Source organism: Anastrepha ludens, chromosome 3 (genome assembly GCF_028408465.1).
Source record: "Anastrepha ludens isolate Willacy chromosome 3, idAnaLude1.1, whole genome shotgun sequence".
NCBI lineage: Eukaryota > Metazoa > Arthropoda > Insecta > Diptera > Tephritidae > Anastrepha > Anastrepha ludens.
Window position 1 is genome coordinate 122,324,561 of NC_071499.1, and position 26,800 is coordinate 122,351,360.

At 33.9% G+C, this 26,800-nt stretch overlaps 1 protein-coding gene across 1 annotated transcript in view; it reads left to right on the forward strand.

Annotated features, from left to right (window-relative positions):
* The first annotated feature begins 993 nt into the window (after positions 1-993).
* LOC128858971 (high affinity cGMP-specific 3',5'-cyclic phosphodiesterase 9A) overlaps positions 994-26,800 on the forward strand; it is a 293,177-nt gene continuing 267,370 nt past the window's right edge. Inside the window, exons 1-3 of the mRNA XM_054095601.1 lie at positions 994-2,353; positions 5,563-5,764; positions 23,902-24,056. The gene's annotated coding sequence lies outside the window, so the exon portion shown is untranslated. The remainder of the gene's footprint in view (positions 2,354-5,562; positions 5,765-23,901; positions 24,057-26,800) is intronic.

The window sequence follows — 26,800 nt, forward strand, 5'->3', positions numbered from 1 at the left end:
CTCAAATTTTATATTAAAATAAAAATATTGTTTTGATCAATTTGTTTATAAAGTAAGTGTAATTTTTTTTCTTTTTCACTTCAAATGAAATTTTTGTCGTTAAAAATTAGTAAGTGCTAAGCGGAAAAAGTTTTTTATGTTTTTAAAAAAACAGTATAAATTTTATTGAAATCTACCAAGAGGTTTTTAGGTTACATTGATCACCTGTAGAAAAAAACATAGTTTTGAGAAAAACGCATCTAAAGTTTTGCTATCGATTCCGGAACGCCCGAGCGCCCTTTGTTAATTGTTGAATAACTTGAAAAGTATATGTCGAAGTACTTCAAATTTTCACACAACATTTTTAAGACATTATACTACTTGCGGAGTGCCAGACCGGCAATTTAACCATTTCATTTCACCTATACTATAAGAAAATGCAAAAAAATGTGTGTATATTCATTTCATGTAGTTTATTTTAACATAATTAATTCTCTCAATTTTTCGAAAAAAATACTGAAAAGCTAGTTGTCTGGAGGAGGGGGCACCCTTAAGAATCACACTGCGTATACTTGGTATTCCCAATTCTCTATTCATCTTTCCGTCTTTCATTTTTAAGTGTGAACAGTTAAGGCCTGCCTACTTTACTTTACGGTCTTTCTTTAAAATAGAAAATTTCTCTTCACACCAACATTTCCACTCGCCGTTGCTCATCTACTCTTTAACGTTCTTCACATTGTTCGCTTCGCTATTTTACGTTATGTGATTGATTTTCTCTTGGCGCTCTTGACACTTTACGAACCACAATTGATGATCTCCACTCAACGATCTGTGTTTGTTGATAGCATTTCATTCGTTTACGATCTTAGCTGTTTATATTTATGTTGATCGTGCCAAGAGTGTTCCGCTCTGCTATCATACATATGTACCTACATACATATGTATATGTATGCATGTGCTGATCAGAAATGCGATTCAAAGTTCGAAAAAGTTTTCATTCGGTTTTGTGCGAAAGGCCGGTCAATTGTTGGATGGGTGGAATTAGTGCGTTTTTGCATTTCGAACGAGGTGTTGGTTTTGAAGACGGTCGATTATTGGGCGAGCCAAGTGAAAATATATGTGTTTATATATGTGTACATATGTACATGTGTGTTCATATGAGTGGTATGAAGAAAATTACAAAATGAATTTAATATAGCAAAGCTGGAGAAAAAATTGAACAAAAACCGTAAAAAAAAAGGCGGTGTAGAAGTTAACTAATAAAACAAAAACAACATCTAACGAAAAAAAAACAAAAAATAAATAAAAGATAAACAAAATAGTGTTGTGAGAATTAAATGAATTTATATATGTAAATGTACATATGAATACGCGATTACAAACACCCGCACGTATGTTTGGCTGGGTTTACATACATGTAAATATGTATATAGAAATGTGTACATATGTATATGCATGCATGACTTTTGAATAGCCGGGATTTGCGCTCAAGCTTCGCATGGAGCATTTGTGAGGGACACCTCTTCAGGGATTAATTGGATTTAATGAACGCAGAATGAATCGGATTGTCGTCGGGGCGTTGCGATAATAACAACAAGAATAACAAAAAACGACTCAAGACACAATACGATAATACTCATATTAATCAAATGAAGTGTACACAAACTGGCGAGCTATTAGTATTTACATACACACAACCACACATACGCAAATGCAAGCCAGTTTGTACTGACAGTCAAATAAACAAATATATGTATATTTATACATATGTACATATTTATGCATATATAAACATATGAATATATATAAGCAAATACATATGTATGTATGTATGTATGTAAATGTACATATGTATGTATCTTAATATTTTTTATGTACGGCATCTCAGCTAACTTAACAGCTTTACGAGACGTACAAATATCCGATGATATACTATAAAATACGTAAACAACATACATGTGTGTGTATGTATGCATGTACATATTCATATATATGTATGTATGTATGTACTTTGGCTTGTGCACAAAGATATGTAAATGTAAAAACTATCCCAGTCACTCGAAAGTCCGCCGGCAGCGGGTGTTGCTCCGTATAGTCAGATCCTCATATGAAATCAATGAGAGAGCAACCAATGAGAAAGACTAAACCAATGAGTATGAGAACATACATATGTATGTACATGCGGACATGTATGTATATGTACTACGTACTCGGACATATCTGCTGCTTATAAGCACAAACAATTGTTGCGGTTGAGGAGATCGTCACCTTATCAATGAATTATGAAGAACAAGTGTTAGCCACAAAAACGATGAAAAGAAATAAATAAAGCGCGGAAAATAATCAAATTTTTACAAATCACAAAGAAAAAAAAGTGAGTGTTACACGTGAACACAAAGATGGTGCATTTTTGAAAACTGCAAATGAGGAGAAAATTTAAACATGAAAAAATGTATACAAAAATTTAATAAGAGGGATAATAATAAAATAAGTTTAGCAAATACAAATACTTAATCAAATAAAATAAAATGAAATAAAATAAAATAATGAAAAAAAAAATGAAATTAATCAATTAAAATGCATTAAAAAATAAAGTGAAATAAAATAAAATGAGGTAAAGGTAAAAAAGGTAAAATAAATTAAATTTAATAAAAAGGTAAAATAAATGAAGATTGAATTATATTAAAATGAAAATAAAATTAAAAGGAATAAAATGAAAAAAAAATAATAATAATAATAAAATAAAATAAAAAATGAGAAGAGATAAAATAAAATAAATAATTAAAAAAAGGAAATAAAACGAAATAAAAAATAAAATACATTAAATTTAAAAAGGTAAAATAAAATAAATACAGAAATAAAACAAAATAAAAAAATATAAAATAACTTAAATTTAATAAAAATGTGAAATAAATCAAAAATTTTATTGAATTAAAGGTGAGCTTATATATATATAAAATATATTATAAAAATAAATGAAATAAAATGAAAAAAAAAATTAATAAAAATTGAGAAGAGATAAAATAAAATAAAATAAAATAAAATAAAACATTTAAATAAGGAAATAAAACGAAATAAAAAATAAAATAAATTAATTTTGAGAAGGTAAAATAAAATAAATAAAGAAATAAAACAAAATAAAAACGATAAAATAAATTAAATTTAATAAAAAGGTGAAATAAATAAAAAATTTTGTTGAATTAAAACTGTGCTTAAAATATATCATAAAAATAAATGAAATAAAATGAAAATATCTTAATAAAGTAAAATAAATAAAACTTAAAAAGAAATAAAGCAAAATAAAAAAGTAAGAACATAAAAAAAGGATTAAATTAAATTAAATAAAAAATGATAAAATAAAATAAAATATATGTAAATTATTTTCATAATTCAAAATATGCAAATAAAATGAAAACATTTAATAAACTAAAATAAAATGAAAAAGATTAAAAGAAATTAATTTGATTGCATTAAATTAAATCAAATTACATTAAATTAAGAGAAGTAAAGAAACAAAATTAATTAAATAAAAAAAAAATTAAGCAGAATAACAAAATAAATTACGTGAAAATGAAAGTAAAAATAAAAGTGAAAAAAAAGAGACAAAATTAAAAATACAAATAAAAAAGAAAATAAAATGAAGTTAAATATACATAAAGCAGATAAAAAAATTTAAGAAAAAAGAAATTAAGTAAAATTATATTGAATTAAATGGAGGAGGAAAGCAAAATTTAATAAAATTAAATAAAAAATTAAGAACATGAAAAAATATGATATATAAATATATTAATTTGATTAAATTAAATTAGATTAAATTAAGAGAACTACAAAAAATAAATTCAATTAAATCAAAAAAGTAGAATGAAGCAACAAGGCACAATAAAAAAAAAACGCGTTGAAATAAAAGTAAGAATAAAGGCAAAATAAAAAGGGGGAAAAATGAAAGAGAATTAAATTATATTAAATTAAAAAAAAAAATGAAAAGAAAAAATTAATAATAAAAATTTAAAATTAAAAATTAATAATAAAAGGTGACAAAATAAATTAAATTAAATTCTACTCAATTGAATGGAGGGGGAAAACAAAATTTAATAAAATAAAATGAATGGAAAGAGAGAAAAAAAGATAAAAATAAAAAAAATTAAAAATAAATTAAATTAAATTCTATTCATTTAGGAGGGGGAAAACAAAATTAATAAAATAAAATAAATTTAAGTGTGAAATAAAATATAATAAAATACATAAAAAAGATGAAATAAAACAGATAAAATAAATTTTAGCTTGATTGAAATAAATTACATTAAATTAAGAGAAGTACAAAAAACACATTTTATTAAATGAAAATAACCGAATGAAATAAAGTAATACATATATGTATATATATATATTTCGCGCGTACACCCTTTTTGGGGGTTTGGCCAAGCTCCTCCTCTTATTTGTGGTGTGCGTCTTGATGTTGCTCCACAAATGGAGGGACATACAGTTTCAAACCGACTCCGAACGGCAGATATTTTTTATGTGGAGCTTTTTCATGGCAGAAATACACTCGGAGGTTTGCCATTGCCTGTCGAGGGGCGACCGCTATTAGAAAAAACTTTTTCTTAATTTTTTGATCTTTCACCGAGATTCGAACCAACGTCCTCTTTCTAAATTCCGAATGGTAGTCACGCACCCACCCATTCGGCCACGGCGGCCGAAATAAAGTAATAAGGCACAATAAATAAAATAAAGTATGTTGAAATAAAAGTAAAAATAAAGTAAAATAAAAAGGAAAATAAGAAAAGAAAACACGAGAAAATTAAACTAAATTAAAAAATATAAAATAAAACTCAATTCAATTAAATGGAGGGGAGAAAACTAAATTAATAAATTAAAATAAATATAAATGTGAAATAAAGTAAAATAAAAAGAAAAGCCAAAAAGGAAAATGAGAAAGAAAATTAAACCAAATTAAAAAATATAAAATAAAACTCAATTCAATTAAATGAAGGAACAACAAAATTTAATAAAATAAAATCTACCATTCACTTTATTTTATTAAATTGTATTTTATTAAATTTAAATAAATTTCTTTTCATTTAAATTTAATGCAATGAAATAAAAAGAGAAGAAAAAAAAATGAAAATAAAAAAATAAACTAAATTAAATAAATATTAAATAAAACTCTATTTAATTACAAGGAGGGTGAAAATAAATTTGATAAAAAACATATATTAAAAAAAGATAAAAAAGATATAAATGATATAAAAAAGGTACAAAATAAAAAAATAACCATTTCTAAACAACATTTTGTATAAAATAAAGGATAAATTAGTCGAATGCCAGCACAACAGCCACTGTGCATAAAAACAAAAATAAAAATTATATAAAAAATAAATTTAAAAAAATAAAATAAATAAATATAAAATATTAATAAAAAAATAAATAAATAAGATTTCCCTTATGCGTACATATTTTTGTATATTTTCAAAAAAGAGCGAAAAAACATCAATCATCAAAAGTCGTTCGTGAAGCGGAAACTCCAAACACTCATTACTACTTTTCAATATTTGGTCTTAAAATTAATTCCTTGCTATTTTTTAGATAGAAAACCAATTGCAAAATTATAAAAGTTTCTCAAAACATATTTAATTGACTGGAAGTTACTTTACCATATAAAAAAAAATTATAAAAATAAAACTGTGTTTTAATTTGTGAACTTAGTAAAGTGTGTAGATTTTAAAAAATTAACGCAAAAATTCAAGAGTTAAACAAATCAGTGTAGCGCACAAAGCCATCGTGAAAGGTAAGTGTATTTTGAAAATATATCTATAAAATTCACTGACGAAATCATAAGCAACTTAAAAGTATTGGAACTTTGATTGTCCCAACTCATTTGTTAGTACTCGTACTCTTTCGCGTTTCTCCCTCGCTCTGGGTAGTACACGCATTCAAACTTGGGCTCGCAAGGTACAAAAAATATGCAAAATTAAAGCTACAGCCGGAGATCGTGGAGACCCTGCGGAACATCGTTAAAAGATTTTCAGAGGTGTGTTCTCTAAGAGCAGAGCCGTTATTCGGCTTTGAGCGAATTTGACAGTCGTCATTTGGGATATGTTTACAAAAACTGAGATTGCGTTGGTGATATGCGAAACAAATCAACCAATGACAGTTCGTTACCGTCTGAACAACGACTGATTGGACGAGTGTGAGAATATGTGTGAAATGATCGCGTAGAAATCGGCGGAATCTCCCAAGTGATTTGGCAGCCGAAGTCCCCTCACAATTTTCTTTCCCACCATAGTTAAAGAGCAAACCTTGTAAATCTGTCATCTTTGGGTGTGTGCTCAGCGCTCGTCAGGCTCTACGATTGTAGTTTGCCACGGGGAAATTGCTAAGTTTAACAATGAAGGTTTAACGGTTCGCGTGGCATTATGGACGCATTCAGTCTATGTGAGCTCAGTTCTTGACCTGCCAGCTCAACCTAACTTAACCTCGAAACGAGCGTTCATAGTTACCAGCTGTAGCTGAACTTCCATAGCAAAATTGACGAGGTTCATGGGTTTATATTCCTTAAACGATTCTGGTTAGTGGCGCTGTATTGTTTGGTAGACAAATGGATATAAATGCTAGAGTTTGAGGTCTGTCATGTAAAGAGCTAGCTAAAGCTAAAAACTACTCTGTGGCGTAAAGCAAAGGACTACGAGAAGGCGCACAGTTTTAAAGAATGTTCACACCGTGCTGATTCTACATCTATTCATTTTGATTATCCATCCCTCTTTTGATAATTTTATGGACATGATATCCTGCTCTCATGCATTTCCTAAACTTTCATAGAAGCTCGTAGGACACATCGAGTTTTAATTCTTCAAAAGAGTATCTTCATCAACTCTGTTTCCGCGAATGTCGTAAACGGCCTGGAACTGAAGGTAAAATAGCCATAATATCAATAAATATACGACAAAGTTAACCTACGTCATGCTACCGCTAGCCTCGTGTCGCAAGAACGCATCCATCTCAGTCACCCCACGTACTATCCAGCCTTTGCTTTTGCTCTCTGCCATTTGTTTCGATTGATGGCACACACTGTGACTGATCAGCAGTTTCCCTTCTATGAAAAAGGCTAAAAAGGATCGGTTCTTGAGCTGATGGTTCCATTAGTTGAAGTCCATGTAAGGGTGGAAAGTCGCTGATTGCCATTCACTTGAGAGTGGCCAAGACGTTTCTTCTGCGTACGGTTCAAGTAGCTCACAACTTCGGCGTTTCGCTCAAGTATCCTCTGGTAATATTCGCTACCCAGAGGAAGGCCTCCTCTGCGTTGGGAAGATCAGGTGAAACAGGACTTGGCTTCACTTGGTATGTTCAACTGGCGCCGGTTAGCGCGAAAAAGAAACGACTGGCGCGCTTTGTTAAACTCGGCCAAAATCGGGTAGGCGGTTATCGTGTCGATCAAGATGAGTGAATAAGAAGAGGAAGGAGAAGAAGAAGAAGAAAACGAAGAATAAAAAGACAGAAGAAGATTAAGACTTAGAAGAAGAATAGGAAGAAGGAAAAGAAGAAGAATCGACTCTTGGATTGCCTCAAAAGACGCGTTGCTCTTTCAGCGCGGAAATTGTGCGCCACACGAAATACAGGGAAAAGAGGTGGCAAAAGACGGACAAATAGTTTGAAACTCAAAGAGAGAATTTTTGAGAAAAATTGACGGACGCGAAGTTGTACATCCAACAGCTTGAAACGTCTAACGAATTTCCTGGATTGGCGTTAATTTTACTAAAGATTTATCGAAAATGTAAACCTGCTGGGTAGAAACATCATTTGTACCTATTGGAATACGAGGCGTACCAGGTTTATAATCCCTTGAATGTTCACTGGAGACTTATTCGAAGATTTTGTGATTTTTGTTTTAAATTGTAGTTTCTTTTTCGTACTAAGATCGATATCCATTCACAGCCATAGTTCTTACTAAGTAAATACTATAGATGTGGCACCTTAACACCCCACAACGCTGGAGTCGCTACACTTAAGCTCCGCCGTTTATTGAGGTCATCATTAAAGTCTACTCACCGAAATGCCATGCCGTGTCACTTCACTAGAATTGCAGACTCTTAGCGCTGCTCTGTGGTATCTTATTTGCTTATCATTCGCAAGCAACAATAGCGCCAAGAAAAAAACAAAAAAAAAAAACAAAAAAAAAAAAACGAAAAAAAACTAAAGAAAAAACATCGCACACATACTCGTGTGTTAATGTTATCAGTAATACTATCGCGTTGAAACTCACTATCAGCTTCAGGTGTAGAACTCATTAATCACAAAAATAATAACAAATTAAATTAAAATTAAAATGTTTGTATGTAAGTGTGTGAAGAGTAATTAACTTTATGGAAATTTTGAGTCAACAACTATATGGTAATTTAAGAGCACATCGTTTTCGACATATATACTTATACATATGCACGCATATGCCTTATGTAGTTTACAACATCACCAAAATACGCATATTACCATTTTATTGACAGTTCCAAGATAAGCGTCACCCAATTCTCTATGCCGATACGCTTAAGATCGCTATTGATTTTTTCTTTACAAATTGTTGCTATGCTCACGTCTAGGTTGGAAAATCCAATAGTTTATTTATTTTGTAATCAAATTTATTGTAATTTTGGACGATGGTAACAGGGATGTGTGTAAGAATAGAAGCCATGGTTGAAATTAATATCCGCTACACTTATTGAAAAATTTTCACAATTTATTTGTTTTTCATTTCCTTTTAATAATTTTTTATTAAAATATAGTTCATTCTACTACAAAAATCGTGTTGATTTTTGAGAATTATTTTTTGCTGGCATTCTGTTGGCTTTTTTTTCATATAATAATTGCGCGACCATTTTTCTTAAATGAAAGAAAACAGCGTGTCACCTCCTCAAGTACATACGAGGAGGGTTCAATGAGTACCCGTTCTAGAAATGAATACACCATTTTTCCCAATTTTCTATTTTTATTTTCAACATAGCCCCCTTTCAGAACATAGCCCCCATTTCTCTAACCCTTCCCAAAAATAGGACTTGTCGTACTCTCCAAAAAACGCATCTGTCTCGACGATGGCTTCCTCGTTTGAATTAAATTTTTTCACACTAGCCATTTCTTCATATTAGCGAACAAGAAAAAGTCGCAGGAAGCCAGATCGGGTGAATACGGGGAGTGTCGCAGCAATTCATAACGCAATTCACGCAGTTTGGCGGCGACAAATCCGGATGAATGTGGTGGTGCGTTGTGGTGGTGAAATAGCACTTTTTTTTCGCCAAGTGCGGCCATGTCTTCTTCAATTTTTTATGAAAGCGGTCCCATACTTCACTGTAGTATTGTCCTGTGATCGTTCTTCCTTTTTCTGCAATGAAATATACATAAGGATGATGCCGTTCGCATCCCAAAAAATCGTCGCCATGACCTTTCCGGTCGATGGGAATGTCTTCACCCGCTTTGGAGCAAATTCACCGGGAGAAATCCATTGTTTTGATTGTTGTTCAGTTTCTGGTGTCTAACGATGAATCCAGGTTTCATCAACGGTGATGCATCAATGCAAAAATCCATTCGGATCTCGCTTAAATTGCTCCAACTACTGCTTCGAAGTTAACAGCCACATCCGCTTGTTGTTGCTTGTAAGCAATCGCGGCACCCATCACGTCTACAATTTTTTCATCACCAACTTATCATGTAATATTATATATCTGTTACTTCGCGTACTTTCGTTCGTCGATCAACGAGAATCATGTCGTGGACTTTTTGAATGATTTCCTCGGTAACCACGTCTGCTGGACGTCCTGATCGCTCCTTATCAAAAACGGGTGTTTTCCTACGTTTAAATTCGTTGAACCGTTATCTAACTGTGGTCATACATATGTATATGGCGAGGCCATAGATAGCAACTTTGCTTTTATCTCCTCACATTCAAAAACAAAAAGCGGATTACCGAACGATACAGCTCTTTTTCTAGCTTAGCGAAAATCACGAAATACGACTTACTCGAATAGCTGACGAATAGAAACTAACCTATTAATCAGTCTGAAATTTGTTTTGCCGTCGTTTGATAGATGGCAGCATACGTTGCTAACACCAACTTCCCTCAGGGAGGCCCTCTGTCATCAAACACGACCACCCCTGCGGTGTGGGACCTTAATCCTATCTAAAACCTCCTCTCGTCCGAACGGTTGCTCTTTGCCGTTAAGTAATGCATCGCGAGGCCGTGATCAAATGATTTTACTCAAATCATCAGTTTATGTCAGTGTCGGTAACTGTCCGGTGCTCACGTCGTTTTCAGCAGCCTTCTACGCCAGTTGTTGTTGTCTGAAGTCCGCTTTTCGCTCCAATTTTTCCTCTCGAAACATTTTTTATACGCGTTAAAGCTACGCTAAAAGCACGTAATTTTTCTGCCTTATCGCACATTTGCGCTATGAGGTTCACTTCTGTTAGGAACTCACCGAAGGCTTCGAACAGCTCATTTCTTTTGTTACAAACCTCTCCGTGCTTCTACCAAGTCATTTCGCAGTGTTCGGTATTAGATTATAGGTACAACGACCCTTTGTTGAATGCTCCCAGCGCTGTTGCCATTCTCTTATGGTACGCTTTTGCTCTTCTTTTTCAACGCCACAGAACGTTTTCTCGTCTGTTCAACCTCTTCAAATCCTTGATGAGCAGTTCTACCGGGATTTTCCTCGATATTACGGCTATGGGATAATCGGAAAGCGGTACGCGGTCGCGTCTTTTAACGCGCTAAGTTTGTGTATCGCTTTTGCTTCGTTTATCAACGAGACATGAACAGACTGGAGGTATTTGAAATGTGGCTTCTTCGGAGATTACTTAAAATAACCTGGACCCTCTCACAATTCTAAAAAATAAGTGCTACGAAGAGTTCACCGTAGCAGACAACTTTCGCTTAGGTGTATCAAACGTATTCATATTCCAGCAGTTTCGCAAAACCATTTAACATGAATTCTGTCGCGTTCCATGTTTAAATGTCAATACTAAACAACTAATTTCGGCCAAATTGTGACAGCTATAGGTTTACCAAGATAGTCGCTTTGGAAAAAAATAATGAAAAATGCTGATATGATTAAGGAAATTAAGTCGAGTTCATCTGTTTGCCCAAGTGTATCTTACAAGGAGCTCATTGCCAATCCCGATATGTCGGTATAACTTCAGGATCCCGACCTAAATAACATGCAAATAAATTATTTACCTATTTCCATATTTATAATGACTAATCGCGCGAAATTCGCGAGCAGAATCCCGGCACTTTGCGAGTTCGGGATTGCTATTTTTAGCATATTCACTTGTATCCGTATATGTATTCCCCACTTTATCTTCATGCCTAATAATTTAGTACTTACAGATAAACAAGTTTATGCCTAGACTATATCTTTAACATCGAAATCAAACGAATCTACAGGCATATGTACTTCGGCACATACACTACATATGCACGCGTGTGCTTACACACACACACACATATGCCTAGGAAATGTACAAGTGTTCGTACACTACATACATGCAGCAGATAATTTTATTTGTTAAATAATTTTAACTTATCACTAGGATATCTCTAACATTGGAGTAAGTCTTCACGCTGCGCTGATTGTATATACTCGTATGTATGTATGCATGTACATACACCCAAGTACATAGTCGTGCAAATACATGCAGGCCCATATTCGAGTACATAGCCAAATGCAATGTTGCATAATTATTATCAATTCTGTGAGTTACTTTACTCGCCATGCACTTTACATAAGTGCATATGCACATAAGTACATATATTTGTATGCACTTAAGTTGATGTGCATGCAACAATTGCCAGCTGTAGGTAATAACTATATAATTTAAATTGGCTGACCGGATGCTTTTTGTGCGTACATCAGCTATTAAACGAGATTTCTGTACAAATTGATGCCACAAAGGCATGTATATGTATGCGTGTATGCGTTTGAGTTCGGTAGTTTGCGGATTAGGTGCTGCGGCGATGTAGCTGACAAACTGTCTGGGAAAAAACAAAACAAAAAAAAGAGACAGTCATTGCACCACATGCGCGAACGTAGGCGGTTCATATCTCAGGTCACGCAGGCCTGTTTTACAATCGACTCCCTCAAACTCACTTCTCAGTGTTCTAGTGGACGGCTTCACAAAAAGAGTTGAAAAAAGAGCTATTACTCATTGAGGGAAAAGTTAAAAGATTTCCAGTCAACCATCGAGTAGCAACTACCTAAAATACTACTTCAGTTTTATGAGGAGAACAACAATTTTCTTTTAAATTGCTCCACTTTGGCCCGCCATTAAATTTCCATACTCATGACGGTGTTCACCGGCCACTGGGTGAGCAGCACTCATGCGGAGAAGCTTGGACTTCCGTGCAACTCCCATTCCAGAAGCTCCTACATACAGAGAAAGGTACTGTTAAACCTTGAGGTTCCGTAGTCTGTCTCTTGGGCATAGTCTGAGGTAGTTAGTTCTCCAGCCTAGTTTTATTTTCTCTCCTCCACTACAGCAACAGCACTGGATGGCTGTAGATCGTTTTTTTCCTCCTTTAAGTTTTGTAATTTTTCGCAGGTAGTGGCCTACATTGAGTTATGGTATCAAAACGGCACCCTAGTGCTACTTGTGGTGGAGCCGCGGTACTCTTGCCGTGTAACCTATCGACCTACCTGCTAACCTACCTCGTCCTGTCTTAAGAATTTTGGGTCATAGTTGAGACATTATGGAAATACTTGATTTATCTAATGCCATCTTTTGGATTGCTGCTCGATACCCCGTCCCACGAGATCTTTTCTCACATTGTTTCTCTCTCACAGAACATGAAAGCGTGATCTCATGAAGATCAAGAGTTTGAGGTTAGCCCATTTAGAAATTCAAATCTTAAGGTAAGAACAAAGGAGGTGATCTTTTGACTGACATCTAGAGCTTACCTAAATTATGGAGGGAGTACTTCTCGAACTTGTTAAATAGTGACAGCTGCGCATGTTAAACAGAATGTGAAGATCCCGATACCCCAAACGTTGATGATGGAACTTTCGCTCCCCTACTCGATCACAACAAGGTAAGAATAGCTATAACACGACTAATGAACACCAAAGTAGCAAGAGCTGACGGACTGAAGGCTGAGCTATTCAAACTTGGCCGCGACGAGCCAGTAAAGTGCACGCAAAACATGGACGGATCAGAGCATGCCGATTAGAATTTAAGTGTGCTCAGCCCAATTTGCCCGCACGATTAGCTTTCTAAATATCACCTGTAAGGTTCTAGCGAGCGTACTGTGCGAAGGGTTGAAGCCTCCCACCAACCAAATGATTGAATCTTATTAGTGTGGCTTTAGACCTGGAAAGTCCACAATCGACCAGATATTCACAATACGCCAAGTGTTGGAAAATACCCATGAAAGGGCATACACCACCTTTTTGTTGATTTAAAAGTCTTGCGCGTGATTACCAGAGTTCGAATAATACTGTGGGCATGAATCACCGAATGATATAAATGGGTTTTCTAAACCACCGAGTGTATTTATGCCATTTAAAACAGAAAACAAAAATAGTCTCGTAAAATATCATCAGAGTACACATAAAACTGTAGGCCTTTCCATTTGTAAAACAACATCAAGATGCACACCAAAAACTGCAAGTCGTGCGCTTTTATCCAAAGTTGATTATAGCGATCCTCGTGCTAAGGAATTTGCCATCTTCTGCTTTTTATGAAGGGGTTTATAGACTATTGTGAATTAGCGAGTGAATCTCCATCACCATCTTCTGAATCTTATGGAGGTGGTTTATGGACTCTTGCCGGTCAAGCGAGTAAGTCTCTATCACCATCTTCTGCCTCTTATGGACGGGGTTCTTGGACTTGCGAGTCAAGCGGGTAAATTTTCATCACAATCTTCAGCCTTTAGTGGAGGCGGTTTGTGGTCTTTTGCGAGTTAAGCGAGCGAATCTCCATCACCATCTTCTAATTCTTACGCAGGAGGCTTATAGACTCTCGCCAATCAAGCGATTTAATTTCCATCACCATCTTCTGCCTCCTATGGAGGAGGCATATGGACTCCTGCGAGTCAAGTGAGTGAATCTCCATCAACATCTTCTGCCTCTATTGGAGTGGATTTATGGTCTCCTGCGAGTCAAGCAAGTGAGTCCCCATATCATCGTCCTACTCTTACTCTTATGGACGGGGCTTATGGTCTCTTGTGAGTCAAGCGAGTAAATGTAATTTGACTTATGGAAAACGATTCCCTCACTTTCAGACTCTACGCCCATCATAGCTAAGTTCAACTGGCCACTTGCGACCTGCTTACTGTTGCCACTCTCTGTTGGCGAGACATTTAACCCAGCAGCAGTTATATCGTCCTTTTTCTTACAGTCTCCTAAGAGTGTACCCACTAACAGCTAACTGATAGTTTTAATTGTCTGCAGTACATTAACGATTTGGGCTTCACACTTTTCTTCACAATCCCGCTTCAGAGTTAGCGTGATTAGTTTTCTTTTGACTTCGGTGGCTGTCGTTCTAGAAGCACAAATACATAGTTCATTTCACCGTTCAGAAACAACGCCAGTGGTTGTTGAATAAATGCGGACTTTTTGAAATTCTTTGGTTTGCGGAAAAAAGGAAGCTTAAGTGGCTTGCCGAGTATCTCGATTAAAGACAACCAAGTACTGCATTTTCAATGGCTTGCAGTGATACTGTCATGATCTCATCTGGACTGGGGTTTCTGTAAGGTAATAAAGTATTTGATCGACAAATAAGGACCATTTTGGGTTCTGCCGTAGCTCGAGCTTCGATACATCTTTCAAGAAAAGGACGCACCAGAAAATGGGACGAACTTTCAGCCTTAGATGTCCAACAAACCACACTGAACGTTTTTACAACCTGTTAGACGGTGCCAATCAGAAAGTTAGGTACTCTTCACCTGATGTGTCCAGCGCAGAGTTGACTCTTTTTCCTCTGTCACCATCTGTAGTTTCTGCTGAACAATTGGCCACTAGTCACGTTCGATTGCCGAGCGTATAGAAATTTTAAAGCCATTCAGTTTTTAGTATAGACTGTTGACTTTGATTGCAGATTTCAAAAATGTTGCAAAGAGTAAAAGGTTATAGAACTTTTAACTAAAAAAAATATAAAAAAATCTGTTGCCGAACTTTTGGCCATTTTTAGTTGAAGCTGAACCGAAACCGAACCTAACTTTTATGGCCGAACTTGACTGAAGTCGAAGGCCGTTTGGTCCCTACATAAGATTAAAAAGAATTATCAGTATAATTACTACCGATTGGTGGAATATAAGTGAAGAATAAGTTCCTAAGTGATCGCGTAGTTGGGTGGAACAACAAAAGTGATCTTTGAAGTCACCAATGAGTTGTAGAATTTACAGTTCGTAGAAAGTCTTGAGAAAATCCATTTGTTTGAATGCAGTTTGATTTGATTACTGCTCCACAATCAAGAGATTAATGACCACAAACAGCAAATACAATACAATCATTGTGTTGAGGCAATAACACTCACATAAAACACTCACATATACATTCATATATACAAACATATTTATATGTGAGCGCTAAAATACATATTTACAAATGCACATTGTTTTCGTTGTGTTTTTCGTTTTTTTTTTTGCATTTTGCCGTCTTCGAGATGCCGAGATGCCATCTTCTTCGCATTCATTGTGGCTGTTGTTGCTATTGTTGTACATTTTTTGCACTTCCATATTAGCTGCTGTTGTTATTGTTATTTTATATGTGTGCGCGAGCGCGCGTGTGCATGCTGATAGCCACTTGTCTATACACAGGCTGCAGGCCTGCAAATTACCCAAGAAATTCCAGTAAAATGCGGAGAGTCAATAGTCAAGCTATAAAAATTCAACAACACAAAGAAAAAAACCGAACATAAAAAAATAACAAAAAAAAAAAAAGAAACAAGAAATGGAAAAATCTACAGCCAACAACAATATCAAAGCCATCAGCAACTTTATCACTTAGTCGAATAAAAGCAGAAGAAGACGGCAGCCAGAAAGCAGCCAAAGTATTTGCTCGTAGCTGCAGCAGTGACAAAAGAAGAATAACAACAACGACCCAGCACTGTAACACAGCGCCGGACCAACTTTTGGTCAATGAACGATCTTGACCTTAGCAATATGTGCACATTTGCAGTGCGCCCCACCCGTTGCACACTCGCACGCTCACTTCACCCACTACGGCCGTGCGCCTCTATACGCGGCCAAGATTGCGCGCGCTCGCAAGCAACAAATCTCTTGGGGAATTATCATTAAGCTCTCTCTGCGCGCCTAAGAGTTCAAATAAGGAAATATGCAGGAAACCTAATACCGGTTTATGATCGGTACATAAGGTTGTCCGCCTGTCGGCAAGAGAAGCGAAATGCAAAAGTGTCAAAAAATGAGTCTGAGGTTTGGAGATATTGGCGAAAACTGTGTGTCTTTCTGGCAGTAGGCCCTGGATGTATTCTCCACTGCGCGCATTAAATATCCAAAAAAACTTGTGCCTTCAGTGGGTAATAGCAAAGTTCTGGCATTGAAGGGGCTTCTTATAAAAACCTAAGCGCTCCAAAGAGTAGTTAAATAATTTTCGATCTCTTTGGTGTTGGTTTGGCTTGAATCCTAGTCAAGGATGCGAATATGCATGAAAGCTCTTAGTTTTTGCTATAACTAAAAGAAACCAAAAGAAATAAATACCCAGACTACATAGAATAAGCAAACGTTTGGGGCAACCGCATTCAAATTTGGTGATGCAGTCGCAGTGAGGTCCAACCAAAACCATTCGAACTGCGTTGAAGCTAACGGGGACACGTTCAAGCCGCTGAATGACTTAGCTTTGTATGCACGATGCCGCATAGAATGGAAATTTTAAATTTTCTGTTCTTATATTTTCTTCCTTTGTGTCTCTAAGCCGTTTCTCAGGCTTAGGCAGAGGCAGAAAGTTTTACCTGTTGCTACTCTCCTCTGGGAATTTCATATCTGTAGCGTTTTGTTTGACAGTGTGATAGACAGATGATAGACGTAGCGGGTCTCAAACAAAGAAAACCTGGATTGCTTCGCCTTCTCCCATTAGCTCGCTCTCGAACGGATCTTCGGAAGCTACTTGGGCGAAGCCCAGATGTTGAGAGCTGACTGAATCATATGCCTTAAAATCTAACGGAGAATGTCTCTTGCCAGTAAGTGCTACTTTGGACTAAGTACGCAAATGAGTAGTAAAGTCCTCTCTCGGCGAACAAAATAAACACTCTATAAGGCTCTCGTTATGCCCGTCCTAACGTATGACGCAGAAACTTGGAAGATGACAACATCCGATGAGGCGTCTCTTGGAGTGTTTGACAGAAATACTCTATGGTCGTTTGCTCGTTGGTGATGTCGTAGGCGTTGGAATAATGTGCGACAAGGATGAGCTTTACGACGACTTAGACATAGCGCAGCGAATGAGGGCGACGGAGGGGAGGGCTTCCTTCGCTACCACCAGCGGGTCTGAAAGTATTCGATGCGGTACCAGCTAGTGGTAGGAAGAAAGGAAAGAAAATGTGGAAAAGGACTTGGCTTCACTTGGCGTGTCCAACTGGCGTCGGTTAGTACGAAAACAAAACGACTAGCGCGCTTTGTTAAACTCGGCCAAAATCGCGCCAATCAAGAAGAAGAAAATGAAGGGATATTGAGAGGGATTCAAAGAAAGCTTAGGAATATAAATCGATCATGAGAACAAAGGTAGTTGCTTGAAGAGAGAAGGAGAGAGTCGGCGAAAGGTTAAACAAATTTTGTTGATAAAGACAGGTTAACAAAAAGAGGCAATGAAGATAGCAGCTGAGATGACAAAAAATATTAAAGGCGAAGAAAATATTAAATACAGATCGAGCCAAAGCATGTATGTCTCAGAGAAAAAAAACAACGACGATAGTAGACATTTATTTTCAAACAACAACAATAAGAACAAATACACAACTAACAATAGCTGCACAGATGTTGAGACTTTGGACAGAACCACAATTGAAATGGCAAAACAGCATTTTTTTTCCATTTTTTCTTTTTTTTTTGCTGAAACTATGTTTGTCGATAAAAACTGCATTAACAATAACAATAACAAGTCAAGACCTAAAGGCCGTATATGAAATGCATTTTGCTCTTGTATAACTACCTACTGGAGCCGGCCGATTGGCGTCTGCTGGCAAACTGGTTGTGGTTGGGTGGCAGCAGCAGACGACCTTAGGGAGGGGCCGGAACGTTTGGTATATAAAAACAACAACAATGCTAGCTGCAATAACAACCAGAATAGCTAAGCAAGTAAACAACTAAGGCGGTAGAACTGGTCGTGCAAGCTGCGCGTTTGGCAATTAAAACTTGAATTCATCTGTATGTGGTGCATTCCTGTCCCGAGTCGGCGAGATGCTTAGCGAAAAAGAGAAAAACGAATGCACGCACATATGTATGTACATAAAAATAGGTATATCATTTAATTTGTAAAAATAAAAGAAGTATGAAAGTGGGTATGAAATAAATGAAATATTAATAATACAGAAATTTTGGTATTTGGTGGAGTAGAGATTTGCTAACTAAATGGTGATATTTTATTTTATTGCAACATGCTACTATTTTTGTACTTAATTCTTCAATTTGATTTGATTCGTTTTGATTTGATTTGATTCTCTTTTAACGAACGCGCCAACCATTGCCCCTTAATGCGCTAAGATCGTGCCGCGCATTTAAAGTCAAAACGACACTAACAAAAGCGGCAACAATGGCATGTAAAAAAACCTAAGCACAGAAATATTGTACCAAAAACAAAAAAAATTATTACGCTTGGTAACGCGTATGTGTGCATGGATGTGTGCACTATTGGGATATTTTGCCACCTCAATTTGTATGTAATTGGTGTTTATTGTTGGCCACTTTTTTCTTTTCTTTAATTTTTGATCTAGTTTTTTAATTTTTCAAGCGTTTGCAAATATTTCGTTAACCTTCTAACCACAACAACACTTCCCTGAAGCAGTACTTCATGCGAATATGTGGAGAAAACTGCAAAGCTCATTATCATTTGGCGTCATTTTAATGCCTTGAGATCAAAGAAAAAAAAATGTATCAACCTTGCTATGTTTCGCATGGAAAACCTATTGTTTAGAGATTTTAATTTGGATTTTCAAAGAAAAATTAGCATTGTGAATAATGTACAATACATTTTGAAAATTTTTCGTTTTCTTGAGTTACAAATTTCGATATATGTAGTAAAATTTTTTCAAAAAGTAAAATTTTTTCTTTAATTTTCAAAACTTTTTTTACTCACATTTATTTCAAAGAATGCAAAATTGATTAAACAATACCAAATCGTGCGAATTGGTGGTCTGAACTATACATTTTTTATTTATATGATGGACGAATTAATCAAACATTAATATTGAAAAAAACAATGTTTAAAAAAAAAAAATTATTAAATTATAGAAATGGGGCGAATAATTAAAACACATTTTAAAATAAAAATATTTTTTTTTTAAATAGAAAAATGTTAAATTTTTTTTTTATTTAATTTACATTTTTTGTTAATTTACATAAATTAAATTAAAACTAAAATTTTACGCAATACTCAATGTTTCGAAAAATTTAAAATATATAAATTTTGTTGCTTCCAAATTTTTTTTGCACCTAAATTTGTAAATAATTGTTTTCAAAAAAAAAAAAACATTGAGAATATTTAAAAAATTTTAATAACACCAAAAAACAAAAAAAAAATATTAGAAAAGTTCACAAATTTTGCAACTTTTTTTAGTTCAATCTTAAAAAACCTAAAAAGAAACAAAAAAAAAATTGAGAAAATTTTTTTAACACCAAAAAAAAAGCAATATTAGAAAAGTTCACAAATTTCGCAACTTTTGTTTTAAATTTTAAAAAACCTAAAAAATCTTAAAAAACAAAATAGAGAATATTCAAAAAATTTTAATAACAGAAAAAAAAATTTAGAAAAGTTCACATATTTTGAAAAATTTTTGTTTTTCTAAATCTTACTTTTCAAAACTTATGAAAAAAATATTATATCTCATTGTAATTTTTCCATATATTGAAAACTTCTTCCAAAAAATTGTGAAATTGCAAATACATACCTTTCAAAGTTTCGAAGAAAATTTAAATCATCTTGAAAAACTCGCAACAACTTTTATTATTATTATAAAGTTTTTTGAGGAAGGCAAAATTTAAATCTGAATAAATCTTGTTAAACTAAAAATTTTTACACGAATTATAAAAAATTTAAGGTATTGTAAAAACTTTTGAAATATTCCAAATTTGAAATACCCTTAATAAAAATTCAAAAATGTAGATCATTTTTTTAAAAACAATAATTTTAATTGTTGAAAATTGAAAAAATTTCGGAAAATTTATGTAAAAAACTAAATTTTAAAAATTAATTTCTTTAAAAAAAAAGTTTATTTTTATTCCCATTAAGAAGTTAAATAATACCCGAAATTTTGAAATTCAAATATTCCAAAAATTTCAAATTGCATAAAATTGCAAAATTTTGATATATGAAATGTTTTTTATAGAAGCTACAAAAAATTTAAGTTGGCATAAACTTCTATATGTGTTTTTTTGTTTTTCCTGTTTTTAAATTTATATATTTTCAAAAAACGAAAATTTATGAAAACAAAAATTTTTGAAAAAAATTGTCTTTTTGAAAAATACAAAATTGGAAAAGAACTAAAATTTATGTACAAGACTATAATTTAAAATTTAATTTAATGAAGAAAAAATTCCGGAAGTTTTTTATCATTTCCATTAAAAAAATTAAAAGAAAAACTAAATTTCGAAATTGAAACTTTCTAAAAATCTCAAAATTCATAAAAATTTAAAGTTTTCGTAAATTAAAGTTTTATTTGTAAATATAAATAATAAATACAAAAATAATTGAATACATAAATAAATAAAAATATAAAAAATAAAATTTAAAAAAATAACGGAATAAATAAATAAAAAAAGTTTAAAAAATAAGTAATTAAATAAATAAAAAATAACTGAATAAAAATATTAAAAAAATTATTAAATAAAAAATAATTCAATAAATAAATACATATATAAACAAACAAATAAATAAACAAATAAGTAAAAAAAAAATAAAAAAATATTAAATAAATAAATAAAAATTAATAAATAAATGAATAAATAAAAAAATAATTAAATAAATAAAATTTTTTTTTTGCCTTCTTTATTAATTACACCTGTCGTATGACACTAAGTAATTCTTTCTACAGCTTGGATTTCATAACATCAATCATTATCAATATTACATTTTGGTTAAGTTTTTGTGTGAGTTTACAAGTGTAGCTTTAAATTATTCTAGTTATCAGCTGAGTTGGGGTTGGTCGTTTGAGCCGCCTGGATTTTGCCTTTTCTGCTGTTGGGAGTTGTCGCATGTCAGTATTTGTATGGTTCATTAAACGGGCAATATGATTTGTGCTGCGTTTGCGGATGATTTCTGCTACTGTATCGATGTTGAGGTCGCGATGAATATCTTCGTTTGGGGCGTACCAAGGTGGTTATAGTTCTGAGTATTTTTGATTGTAGTCGTTGAATAATGTCAATGTTACTTTTACTTGCAGTTCCCCAGATTTCTATGCCGTATGCCCAGGTTGGCACAATCACAGTTATGTATATAAGGGTTCTGTTCAGCAATGACAGTTTCGAGCGCCTGCCAAGTAGCCAGTATAGTTGTCGGAATCTGTTTTTTACCTCATTTCTTTTCAACGTGATATGTTCTTTCAAGAGAAGTTTAGAGTCAATAGTCATTCTAAGGTATCTTGCTTTGGTGTCTATCGGGATTTGTGAATTGTTTATTGTCAGATTCTTGTGTCCTACTTTCTTGTTAGAATAAACTACATGAATTGTTTTGCCACTATTGATTTGCATACCCCGAGCATTAAACCATGTTAGTGTTTTGTTCAAAATCTGTTGTAACTTGTTTGTTGCTGCTTCTAAGGTTTTATGAGTTGCCAATAGGGCGGTGTCATCTGTAAAGGTTGCTATCATGTCGATACTTGCAGGCAAGGGAATATCAGCTGTGTACAGCACATATAGTACAGGCCCTAGGTACACTGCCCTGGGGTACACCGGTTTCCATGAGTTGAATGTTACAGTATTTGTCTCTATATTTCACGTAGAAGTATCTATTTGCTAAATAGCTTTTCATTAATAAATAATATAGTAGTCGAGTGGAAGATACTGTTTAAGTTTAAATATTAAATCTTTGTGCCACACGCCGTCGAAAGCTTTCGCTACATCAAGATACACAGTAACGCATGTATTTCTTTTATCAATTTCTGACAATATTTTATTTGTTACTCTATGTACCTGTTCTATTGTTGAATGTTTTCTACGAAATCCGAATTGGTGTGAAGAAAATAAGTTTCGCGCCTGTAGTATGGGGTCAAGGCGGTTAAGTATAAGCTTCTCAAAAAGTTCGGATAATGATGGTAATAAACTAATTGGTCTGTATGAAGAAGCTTCAGAGCCAGTGGAAAATACTTCATTCGTAATGCTGAGTTAAATATATTTCTTAAGTAAAGAGTGGCTTTCTCAGGTAACTCCTTTTGAATCCTTCCTGTGATTCCGTCATATCCTGGGGGTTTATTTACGTAAATTTTTTCCTCAATTGCTATTCGTAAGACAATAAAAAAGAAGTAAATAAATAAATAAATACATTTGATACTTACAAAAATTTAGTTTTCCTTTTATTTTGCTAATTTTAAAATTTAAAAAAATTTCAAGTATTACTAAAATGTATATTAAAATTTTGACTTTTTCCGTATTTTTACCTGTTTGAAATTTTTTTGAATTATTTTAATATCCTTACGTGCCAATTTCCTTTCACACTGCGATCTTTCCGTTTACATTTAATTGTTTTCCGGCGTTTTCCTTTTGGCCCAACAATATTTGTTTTAGACCTTTTAGTTTCCTCCCCTATTTAATTATTTCATTACACTGCAGAAGTACTTTGTAATTAAAGTTTTTTTTTTTTTTGTATTATAGCTATTGACAGCTAAACGGCATATTTGCTTATAAGAAACTCGTTTTTGGTTCAACGTACAATTCTTCAAACGTAAATACATAAGTTCTTATGCTTTAATATCTAGAATACGCTTATCGCTTAACATCTTTTAAGGTTTTTGTCACGATACGAAAACAAAATAAAATCTGTCACTGTCAGAAAATATCAAAAATTAGTTAATGAATTTGCTTACAACTCAACATTTGACAGCAGTTTTCCGCTAACAGTGTTGGAGAGGAACTGTAAACGTTGAACGTGTGCATGTATATGGGCCAGTTTTTTTTTCTTTTTTGTTTTTTGTTTGTTTGTTAACGAAGGGGGAGTGTGTGAGATTGTGCATAATTCCAAAGTGATTGCGGTAAATGCGAGATTGTGATTGTTGTAGCGGCACAGCACAGCTGTTCTGTGGTGAATATGGACATTGCACACTAACACCTACATACATATAAGTGTACATGTACAATATATACATATATATAATTAATGTGAAGCGCCTAGTTGGTATTGCATAGATGTAGGCGAGTGTTGGGTTGAGTCGCCTAATGCAGTGGATAGTTGCATACCAGTGCATGAAATGTAAGACAACACGAGGAGGCAGGTAGAGAAAATATCGTTTTCATTAAATTGCAGCTGAATGATAAGAGAGTCTGCCGCCAAGTACACAGTCGTAGAGAAATGCCACAAAATATAATTAAAAATAAAAATATGCACTCTGCCTGCAGGCAAATGTACGAAGAATTGTATGTTTTTATACATGATTAAGATTAATTAGTTTTAAATTACCGCCTGGTTAGTAATGACAAATTCAAACAGAATGAGTGAGAGAATAATTTTCTCAAATAGAAAAAAAATTTGAGTAGACACATACATATAAGATTTTTTATCTCTCTTTCAGCTAAGCGGGAACATCAACCACATCTATTCATTCGTCATAAAATGTATTGGTGTTAGTGATAGTGATATAGCGACAAACAAATGTGCCATTAATTCGATTGAATTTACACAACAATAATTGTTAATTATAAATCGATTGTTGCTGGAAGGTGTGAGGTGAGTAAACTTTGGCTTCAATTATTGCTATTAAAATTTTATTAGTTTCTTTTTTTTAGTTTATAAATTACCTCGTTGCATGCAAGATAAATGGCTGACAGTTTCATATCTAACATCTAATGATACTGTTCAATTAAATTACATACATATTTATTTACATAACTGACAGTTTGAACTACACCTAAACATTCAGAGCTATATAAAATATGTAAAAAAGTTATCGACTTTAACAGCAGCGGCTCACAGTAGGGAATTATGATCTCTCTTAGTAGAATTTGATAAATATTTCTGCCCTTCAAAAATGCCAAAAAAACACTTTAAATATTTTTCAATGCTTTATTCTTATATATAAAAAATATGTATTTATATACACATACATACATACATATGTACATATATTATATATACATATATGAAGCGTATGCCATCGGCTGGTTTCGTTAAAAAAATGGTATAAAAACACCTGGAAATATTTTTCAATGACTTTCGCTCTATTCTTATATATAATAATAAAACCAGAAACATGTACACATACATGTACAGATGGTAGGCCATCGATGGTGTATGTATTGTAATAGGTCTATTTATAAGTTCGTGCGGTTTTACAACAGATGGCGTAACTTGATTATTATTCCATCGATCCACATTTCGAAACATTCATTGGAGAGCTACTGTCGTAAGGCACAAACGTCAGTATAAGTTTTTTATTTGAAGCGTAAACAACAATATTTTTACCACACTTGAAAATGTCGAATTTCGTGCCAAATAATGTGTTTTTGCGGGGAATTCTTCTTCATTATTTTAATATGAAGAAAAAAGCAGCCGAAAGTCATCGTATCTTGGTGGAAGTTTATGGTGAGCATGCTCTATCTGAGCGAACGTGCCAGAAGTGGTTTGCACGCTTTAAAAGTGGTGATTTTGGCTTGGAAGACGAAGAACGCGAGGGTGCGCCGCCAAAGTTCATGGATACCGAATTGGAGGAATTGCTCGATCAAGATCCGGCTCAAACGCAAGAAGAGGTTGCAAAAACTTTGGGAGTTGATCAATCAACCATTTCCAAACGTTTAAAAGCCATGGGAATGATCCGAAAGGTAGGCCATTGGGTGCCGTATGAATTGAAGCCAAGAGACGTTGAACGCCGTTTTATGGCATGCGAACAACTGCTTCAACGGCACAAAAGAAAGGGTTTTTTGCATCGAATTGTGACTGGCGATAAAAAGTGGGTCCATTACGACAATCCAAAACGTCGGGCAACGTATGGATACCCTGGCCATGCTTCAACATCGACGTCGGCGCAGAATATTCATGGCCTGAAGGTTATGCTGTGTATCTGGTGGGACCAGCTGGGTGTTGTGTATTATGAGCTACTGAAACCGAATGAAACGATTACGGGGGATGTCTACCGACGACAATTGATGCGTTTGAGCCGAGCACTGCGAGAAAAACGGCCGCAATACGCCGATAGACACGACAAAGTTATTTTGCAACATGACAATGCTCGGCCACATGTTGCACAAGTGGTCAAAACATACTTAGAAACGCTCAAATGGGATGTCCTACCCCACCCGCCGTATAGTCCAGACCTTGCGCCATCCGATTACCATCTCTTCCGATCGATGCAACATGGCCTGGCTGACCAGCACTTCCGTAATTACGATGAAGCCAAAAAATGGATCGATTCGTGGATTGCGGCAAAACCGACCGAATTTTTCACAAAGGGAATCCGTGAATTGCCAGAAAGATGGGAAAAAGTAGTAGTAAGCGATGGACAATATTTTGAATATTAAATTTGTAACCATTTTACGTCAATAAAGTTTCAAATTTCGAAAAAAAACCGCACGAACTTATTCATAGTCCTATTATAAAAATATCGTAAAAATAGCATTCGATATTTTTCAGTGATTTTTGTTCAATTCTTTTCAGTGTTTTAGTTTTATTCGTACCCGTACGATATGTATATAAATAAATAAAGGGTGGGCCATCAATTCGCTTCTTATTAAAAATGCCATAAAACAAAAGACTTCACAACTTTCCAATTTTTTGTTGTAGTCTTACATATGTAATATGTACAAAAATATATAAAAGGTGGGTCATCGGCTGCTTTCTTAAAAAAATGATATTAGAAACAACTTTAAATACCTTTCAGTGATTCTTATTTTATTTTTGTAATTATTATGTAGCCAAAAATTTACACGCACAAACACAAAGGGTAGGTCACCGACTGGTTTATTCCTAAAAATGCTATAAAAATAGTTTTAAATATTTTTCGGTAGTTTTGTTTGCTGTTTTTGCTATTTTTTAGTATTTTAGTCTTTTTCAAACACATATAGTATTAATATAAATATATACAGGGTGGACCGTCTACTTGTGTCTTTTTATAAGTGCCATAAAACAACAGCGTTCAATACTTTTCAATGCGTTTAATTTAGTTTAATTTATATAATATGTGTAAACATATATAAAGGGTGCGCCGTCGGTTATTTTCTTTTTAAAAAATCTCCTAACACAACAGTGTGTAATACCTTTTAATGGTTTTTGTTTTAGTTTTATATATAGAATATGTAAAAACTAATAAAAAAGGTGTACCATCGACTTTATTCTTTTTAAAAATGCCATGAACAATACTTTACAAAGTTTTTTGCTTTAGATTTATTTATACTAGTATGTAACCCCCGAAAATCGGGTGGGCTTTTTTCCCACAGAAAGTAAACAGCATATGTGACACTTGTGTATATTAAAAGTTA